At 41.7% G+C, this 9,436-nt stretch overlaps 1 long non-coding RNA gene across 1 annotated transcript in view; it reads left to right on the top strand.

Annotated features, from left to right (window-relative positions):
* The window catches only part of LOC308089856, a 390,353-nt gene that overhangs the window by 7,728 nt on the left and 373,189 nt on the right, over positions 1 to 9,436 (top strand). The gene's annotated exons all lie outside the window — the stretch shown is intronic.

Here is a 9,436-nt window from a genome sequence, read left to right on the forward strand (position 1 = left end):
TTTCAGAAAACACACACACGAGGCTGCATGGCAAATAAAAAGCAAGGCTTAGGCGAGGATAGTTCATTTGTTTAGCATCGCATTTCAATAAGTGCTTTACATAAAACATGAAGCATTAAGACATCAAGACACAGAGCATAACACATTATTAAAGGACGTTTGAACATAACTAAAATAAAAGCCAGTGGCAAAGAGACAGGATTTTACCACTTATTTCATGTAACAACTTAACACATTTAGACCATTTAGACAACTACACAAAGAAGTGTTCCTGGCTTCCGGCTGTTGTTTAGAAAAATACTAGAAAAGTGTGCTCCTTGGGGCGCAGACACCCGCAAGGCCGGGTTACCTACCCAGGGCTTTGTTGCAACCATTGATAGCGCCACCATGAGGCTGATTTGAAACATTTGGGGGGTCAGTTCTTCCTTGGCCTCCTGGGAGTTAGCTTGCAAAGTTTCACACCGTTCGGTCCAGCGGTGCCTGACATTAGCTGTTTACAGACGGACAGACAGACTAAAAAGACCCTATCCCCGCTACACCCCTCCACCACCCCTGCCTAGACGCCCTGTAGTGTCTGACCGTTCTTTATGGACCCCCACACCCTCCAGGCCCATAAGAGGCCATGTCTCTTCACTGTATCTCCACTGAAGAGACCATCTTTCTCATAGACCTGATGGCCCACCTCGGTCCCAGAGTCTGGAGCTCCATCACATCTTTACAGGGGAGAGGGGGACAGCCCAGGACTCCCTGGACTTCCAGCCCCCCTCTTACCTCCACAACCACACCCACCCCTCATATCCAGAGGTACCAGTCCCTGTAAGTGAACGTGACTCCTGAGGCATTTGACATTGTGGACCATGCAGTCACTCTTACAAAACAGTGGGTGGGGACCTATTTATGTGTCGTGACTAAATAAATATACCTTTATTTTTTTGTTTACTATACATTTTGTTTTTAATTATTGTTATTATTATTTCAAAAGATTTCCAAACATTAAAAAAAAAAAAATTAAAAAAACTTTCAAAATAATGTCATAAATAAATGCGAAAAAAATTAAATAACCATGAATTAGAAAAAAACGTATTTTAAGAAATAGTGAAAATAGCAGATCTACAAGCTCACAACTCCGGCTATTTTCACTATTTTGGGTAGTTTTGAGTCTCGAGCTAAAAAAAAATGGGAACCACTGGGTTAGCAAGTTAGTGATTAAAAAGGGGTGGTGGGGAGGAGTCTATGGGGTAAATGTTGCTCTGACATTATTTTATTTTTGGTTAATATGTGTAATTTATATACTTGTACTTAGTTACTTTCCACCACTGCAAGTGAGGCACTTAAACAGAACATCATGTAGAGTAGTTTGTGTCTGAAAAGCTCAACAGTGAAATCACTCCACTATATTCTTTCCATGGTGTGGATCTGAAAAAATATAACAAATATAGAACAGCATTTCCTGAACATTTTCAAAAGCTTACTTTTTTATTCTCATAAAAAAAACTATCAGTCTGGAGCTGATGCTGCTGGTGATTTGACATGAAGATCTACATCAGATCAAAATGTCTGCTTTCTTCAAATAAAGACGTCTTCACCATGGCTTGGTGTGTGGGTTGTACCTCTTTAAAGGAGAAATCCGGACATTTTAAGTGTTATCTTTGATGTGTCGTTACTCACCTACTGACGTAAAAAGTGGCGTTGTTTTTTCCAGAGATTCCCCTGTCGTCATTTTTTCAACCCCCTCCGTTGGCATAATGGGAGCACGTGGCTTAGGGAAATTCGTCTATTATAACCGATGCAAAGTTATTTTTTTCTCTACTACTACTCATTGTAGAGTCTCATGATAGTCAAACATGCGCTGAAAGTTCCTGAGAGGCTACCGCTAATGCCGAACGATTTAACACTGGTTGCTTGTTTCTCTACCTGGCAACACCAAGTTGCCAGGTTCTGGGAGAGAAACAAGCAACCAGCGTTAGCATATATACATGGAAAGAAGAATTATATCAGGAAAATAAGAGCATAAAATCACAGTGCAGAAGAATGGTGGAAACGAAGAAAACAGAAAAGTTTTACCACTTATTGCACGTTAAGTGACCACTTACAGTAAAGCCCTATTTCAAATATACCGAAAATAGGCAATCTGGAAGCTCACAAGCTTGTAGCACTGGTACCTGATCAATGGAGCCATCGAAGCAATGGCTTCCCCTATGTTTAAAACCTGTATGGAGCATGACTACCCGAGACCACCCCCATGGCTACCCCAGATCACCCTCATGACTACCCCAGATCACCCCCATGGCTACCCCAGATCACCCCCATGGCTACCACAGAACACCCCCATGGTTACCCCAGAACACCCCCATGGCTACCCCAGATCACCCCCATGGCTACCCCAGATCACCCCCATGGCTACCCCAGAACACCCCCATGGCTACCCCAGAACACCCCCATGGCTACCCCAGATCACCCCCATGGCTACCCCAGAACACCCCCATGGTTACCCCAGATCACCCCCATGACTACCCCAGATCACCCCCATAACTACCCCTGATCACTAGCCACACCCACCCACCCAATCCGGAATTAAATTATATCAACACACACACCACACACCCCCTCCTTTATCTGTGAAACTACTTGCTTCGCACGTTGAGCTTTGCTGGTCGGGGGCCAGGCAGAATGCAGAGAGAGTAGCCTAAAGTAAACAGAACAGCCCCAGCTTGTACAATTTACAATTTGGGCATTTAGTTATTAATACAGAGTGATTTACAGTTTAATCAAGGTAAACACAAGGTAATACATCAAATGCATAGAAATGGTAATCTAGGATCATATGTAAACCAAGAACCTATCATCAGTCTAAACAGTATAATATAAAAATAATCAATAATCTGTACATTGAAACTATGGACACTATAGGATGCCAGGTCTACCAGTGAGCCTGGCATCTGAGCCTGGCACGCGTATGAGCGAGTTTGTGTGTTTGTGTGCATGTGTTAGCTACTGTACGTGCCTCACATTTGTTTACATCCAGTTCAGTTCATATCCTATATTAAAATTGCCTACACCTCTGGTGTAGCGGTCCGGTTACCTAGGCTCAATGTAGCCTGACAGCACGTTGCTGGTTCGACTCCTGATCCAGGCGGCTATTGCTGCGTGTCACTCTTTCTCTCTCCATTTCCTGTCAGTCTACTGTCCTACATCAATAAAAGCATAAAAAGACCCGAAAACGGTGCACGGTGGACTGACAGTGGACGTTTGTTCCAATCCACACCAAACTGCTCAGGGGAATATTCCCACCAGGGGCCACGTTGTACAAACCAGCTTACTGCTGCCAGGGTTCACATGTTGTCAATCTGCACTGTTGCTCCGATCGACACCAAACTTGTCACAAACACTGTTCAGGGGTCTGGCATTACGGTCATACTAAACAACGTACATTGCAGAACATACGGTCCACTACATCAGTGTTTAATGCTTCAAACGGCCATAAAGCGGACAGAATATCTAGTTGTGAATAATTTCAATCAAAAAAATCATGGTGAACAGGTGGCCTCATATGTGATTGTGAAGATCACCTTTGATGCTTTCTATCTGTCAGGGTCTTTACCAGCACTAACACCCTCTCTGTTCTTTCATTCTTCACCCATCAATCCAGGGCAAGTAAAGGCTACATGAGTATACATGATAAACAAATGATCTGCATATCCCTGTTTATCCAACCAAGGACAAAGTTTGCATAATGACCGGGCGATTGTTATTTCCATGGAATGGCATAACCATCAAATGACAATGCTCATAAGTGCAGCTGTACAACAAGCAGTACAGAGGAAGGAGGCGCAAGGAAGGGAATGGTTAGAGGAGGCTAAGTAGAGAGATCATCATTTGGAGGATTTGCTATTAGGAAGACAGTGATTGTCTGAAGAAGAGACTTCACCATAACACCCGACTCAGATATCTGAGACTCTCTGCTGGCATCTAAAACGTAAGATCACTTTAACCTTGTGTTCATTGTTCATTAGAATAGTTGTTATTTTCAGAAGAGTTGTTTAAATTGTTTAGTTGTGTCAATGTTACATTGCACTCAAAACCAGCCAATATGTTTTTCTCTTCAGAACCAGTTGCAGCGCACACGCCCAGCCTTAAGATGATCGACATCGACACACAGGGAAATGGCACCAACTCCTCCATCCCCTTCATATCCTCAGAGATCGACACCTATCTGGCACTACTAACTGCTTTCAACTCTATCTACATCATCCTGGGTCTCCCCATCAACAGCTACGTTGTGTGGCTGATACTGAGTGGAGCTGGTGGGACTATAGCCTCAGAGTTCTTTTATCTCAACCTGACTGTTTCTTTGATCATCTCTTACCTGGCCCCTGTCTTTAACTTAGCATGGCTCTTCACCCGCAACACAATTGTTTCCAAATGTATAGGCTTTGCCATAACTTTTGTCTTTTACTTCTCTGTTCCATGGTTCCAGTGTTGTATCTGTGTGGAGCGTTACATAGCGGTGGTTCACCCTGTGGTATTTCTCAGGTACAAAGCTCTTCGGTACAGGGTGGCCTGTTGCTGTGTTGTCTGGCTGATGAGTCTTGCATTCAGCTCGTTACTGTTTTTGCCAATTACAGTGGTGGGTTACATCTCTCTGTGCTTTAGCACTGTGTACATTTCTGTGATGTCTTTTTGCTGCTTCTCGGTCCTCAGAGCTCTGAAACAGCCTGGACCAGGAGAAGGACAGAGGGACAGAGGGGAGGGAAATGATATGAAGAGAAGAGCTTTTACAATTATTCAGATCAGCTTGATAGTAATGGTAGTGACTATACTGAGCCAAATTACTAATGCTGTAATGTATCTGACTAATTCCATCCAAGTTGCTAAGTCCATCACATATACAATTGTTATGATGTCAGGGTTTGCTCATCCTTTGCTCTACATCTACAAAGCTGGGAAACTGCCATGCTTCAAGGGGTTCTGAGAGCAGGATAGAGCTCTTACCAGACCTGTGTGTAATAGTATGTAGTATCAAATTATTCAGCTATTTGTTATGTTGTTGTATTATTTAAATGCATGTAATCCTATTAATTATTGTAAAAGTGTAAGCTGAAACGATCACTTCTCAAGTTCACTCTTATAGCAGGTGATTTGACACCACTTGATCTGAAATGATTTGCAGTGAATATTTGTTCTATCATGTCTATTGATCAGAGGTGTGATCAAATAGTTGTAGCTTGCAGGTGGTTAAGTTCAGACATGAGTTTGATGTGGTTTAATTACTTCACTTTATTTAATGGTTAGTGTAGAGTTTGGTACAGGATCTGGGAAGAGTGTCTAAATACTTTAACCTGCTCATGAACTACTTTTAATTCATTCATTTTAATGATTGTGATTATAAACAAAATAAAAATCTAGTAATTGTGTTGCTGTGTTTTGTCTGAGAGAACCACAAAAAGGACAAGACAAGAAGCCTCACAAGCTCATTAGATTGTATTATCAACATAGAAACATTGGTTGGAGCTTCCCATTGTATACATTAACTAAAGTAGTAGGGGGTACTAAGCACAAAAAATGGCCAAATCGTTACGCGGCGGATAAAAGCATGAAATTTGATACAGATGTCCCTTGGGTCATCCTAAAACATCCTAGAAGGGGTGCCCAAAAAAATCTCAAACAGGAAGTGAGTTATGGACAAAATTCAAAATGGCCACCTAAACTGTTGACCGTTGACTCAAAAGACACCAAAAGAATCTCCAAAAAGCATAAAATTTGGCACATATGTCCCTTGGGTCATCCTAAGACATCCTAGAAGGGGTGCCCAAAGGAATCTGAAACAGGAAGTGAGTTATGGACTAAATTGAAAATGGCCGCCTAGTGTTGTCGATTGACTCAAAAGACAACTAAAGAATCTCATAAAAGCATACAATTTGGCACACATGTCCTTTTGGTCATCCTAAGACATCCTAGAAGGGGTGCCCAAAAAAATCTTAAGCAGGAACTGAGTTATTGACAAAATTGAAAATGGCCGCCTACAGTGTTATCCATTGACTCAAAAGACAACTAAAGAATCTCATAAAAGCATACAATTTGGCATACATGTCCCTTGGGTCATCCTAAGACATCCTAGAAGGGGTGCCTGAAATTATCTGAAACAGGAAGTGAGTTATTGACTAAATTGAAAATGGCCGTGTACAGTGTTGACAGACGATGCAAAAGACACTCATAAAAAATAATCTCATATAAAAGCATGAAATTTGGTACAAATGTCCCTTGGGTGATCTGAATGCATCCTAAGGGGTGCCAAAAAAAGTTTTAATAGTCTCTCAATGGAAAACACTCCTCCCACACGGGCTGCACTGCTACAATATTCAAATCGAGCAGCCAATCTGGCATTTGGTCCAGAAGCCTGAAAGCTATGCAATCTCTACCATCTCCTGACAAATATGGATGGATTAAAGTCGCTGATTCGTGGACACCTTTATGGACACTCTTGCCAGAGGCTGCTTAAGTTTGTAGAGAACTCAAGTGTGGCGGCAAAGCTGAGCCCTTCTGTTCAAGAAAGTGTAGATGCCGGGATGCTGGGTTACCTTGCAGAGCATTATGCCAATGTGCTGGTAATTGCGAAATGGCACACATGAATACATGTACTAGTTACTAAACACTAATCACAAAAAAACAGTAATGATCAAGAAGAAAATACATGAGAAGATAGAGCGTAAAACAAGCAAGAAGATGTAGAGTGCAAAATAAATAAGATGCAGAGAGTAAAATAAGAATATGCAGAGTAAGATAAGATGCAGAGTAAAATAAATAAGAATATGCAGAGAGTTAGATAAATAAAGAAGATTCAAAGAGTACAATAAAAAAAGAATGCAGAAAGTAAAATGAATAAGTGATGTAGAAATGAAAACAGAAGGTAGACGGCAGGCACTGCATAACCTGTCGTATTGAGTCTGCATAATATGCAGACTGCCATGGTCAACTGTTTAAACAGCCATTTAGAATTTCTTCAACATGGTCCCTTCCTAAAAAGTTTAATAAACAAGCAAATAAATAACCTCTTCTAGGATATATTAAGAAGCACTCAATGTACGTACCAAATTATACACTTTTATGACGTCCCTTTATGTTTTCTTTTGTGTCAACTGCTTTAGGCGGTCACTTCCTGTTTAAAACCTTTTTTTTTGTGCTTTTTTTTGGGCACCCCTTGTTCAGATCACCCAAGGGACATTTGTACCACATTTCATGCTTTTATGAGATTCTTTAGGTATCTTGCATCATATTTCAACACTGTAAGCGCCCATTTTCAATTTAGTCAATAACTCACTTCCTGTTTCAGATTATTTTGGGCACCCCTTCTAGGATGTGTTAGGATGACCCAAGGGACATATGTGCCAAATTGTATGCTTTTTGGAGATTCTATAGGCTTTTTGAGTCAATCGCCAGCACTGTAGGCGGCCATTTTCAATTTAGTCAATAACTCACTTCCTGTTGAAGACTTTTTTGGGCACCCCTTTTAGGATGTCTTAGGATGACCCAAGGGACATGTGTGACACATTTTATACTTTTTGGAGATTCTTTAGTTGTCTTTTGAGTCAATCGACAACAATAGGCGGCCATTTTCAATTTGGTCAATAACTCACTTCCTGTTTCAGATTTTTTTGGGCACCCCTTCTAGGATGTCTTAGGATGACCCAAGGGACATGTGTGCCACATTTTATGCTTTTTGGAGATTATTTTGGTGTCTTTTGAGTCAACGGTCAACAGTTTAGGTGGCCATTTTGGATTTTGTCCATAACTCACTTCCTGTTTAAGATTTTTTTGGGCACCCCTTCTAGGATGTTTTAGGATGACCCAAGGGACATCTGTATCAAATTTCATGCTTTTATCCGCCGCGTAACGATTTTTCACTTAGTACCCCCTAAAGGGCACTCCACGGAGCGCAGGCCTTCGCCAGGCTGGGTGGCCTACCCCAGGGCTGTGTCAGTCGTGGGTTACAGGCAAAAGGATACGAGAAAGGTGCGGGGGTGAATAGCATTTGTACAACAACATACCGTATGGTTGACCTTTTCGCATTTGCGGAAGAGAGCGTGATTTAGGAGATGTGCTCTATAGCAGTGGTTCTCAACCTGTGGGGGTTCCTGCATGATTTTTTTGGGGGGGGGGGTCCCCAGATGACAGTGAAGTGACAATTTTAGGACTTTTAAAACCTTTTTAAACATAAAAAAAAGAAAATAGAAACGAAAAAATACTATTACTGCATCAAAGGTAATCAACAAACTATACTATAAAACTGGTCAAACATTGCCGAAATGTTCTAATAATATAAGGAAGAGGCAAAAATATTAAAAATATTTAAAAACAAGCTGTGAAAATAGCAGATCTACGCCTTGCGTTGCGAGGCGTTGTGAGCTTGTAGATCTGCTATTTTCACAATATTTATGTGGAACCGATGCCTCAACTCCTACAACTCCAAGTGCTTGTCAGGATGGGGGATCCAGTTCAAATATGATTATTTCTGGGGGTCACGGCCGGGTTGGGAACCACTGCTCTATAGCGGGTAGAGGCCTCTCACTTTCTGAGATGTAGGCCCCGCCCACAGATTTATGAAGCCAATTTCAAGCAAACAGTATGGAATATCAAAACCTTGTTTGACGGTCATCGTCACATGACTCATGAGATCATTTGTACTTAATTTGCTGAATTATAAAATCATGCATGTTTTCACAGCAAACAGTGATCTGTAGCTTTGGTGGCGCCCCCTATGGGTCCAAAGGAAATCGCTTTTGGCTCTGGGTTGTTTAGCGTGGCACTTAAAGCTGCACTATGTAACTTTCCTCTTCTAACCCGGATTTGAACCCCGGTTTCCTGCGCAAGTGCTGACGCTTTTTAACAATTGAGCCAATAGAGCCTGGCTGAACATTAAACCAGGGGTTCTCAAAGTGGGGTCGGACGACCCCGAGGGGGTCTTGGCGGGGTTCCAGGGGGGGTCCCCAGCCAAATTACTTTTAATATAGCACCAAAATCATTTTAACCACTTTAACCCTATCTATTCACATTGGCAATTTGAAAATAGCCGATCTACAAGCTCACAATGCGACGCATTGTAGATCTGCTATTTTCAAAACAATTTTGTCCCTCCCTGGCACAAAATATTTTCAGATGGGGGTCCGCGGCCAAATGAAAATACATTTGGAGGTCCTTGAAATGAAATTGTTTGAGAACCAGTGCATTAAACAACAACACTGTGAAAGCTACTTCTCGTTATTTTGTCCAACTCTGTGTATGTTTACACAAGGGGGTCGGTGGCCAAATGGCCCAAATGAAACCCAGCATGACTTGGACTGCGTTTGCATTTCTTACCTTTGTATTGCTGTATCTGACAGTACTTTACTTACTCTGTATCTGTAACCTTTGTAACTCTCAACTACTGTGCTGCCTCTGG

Source organism: Gymnoscopelus braueri (genome assembly GCF_963280865.1).
Source record: "Gymnoscopelus braueri genome assembly, chromosome: 1".
Lineage (NCBI taxonomy): Eukaryota > Metazoa > Chordata > Actinopteri > Myctophiformes > Myctophidae > Gymnoscopelus > Gymnoscopelus braueri.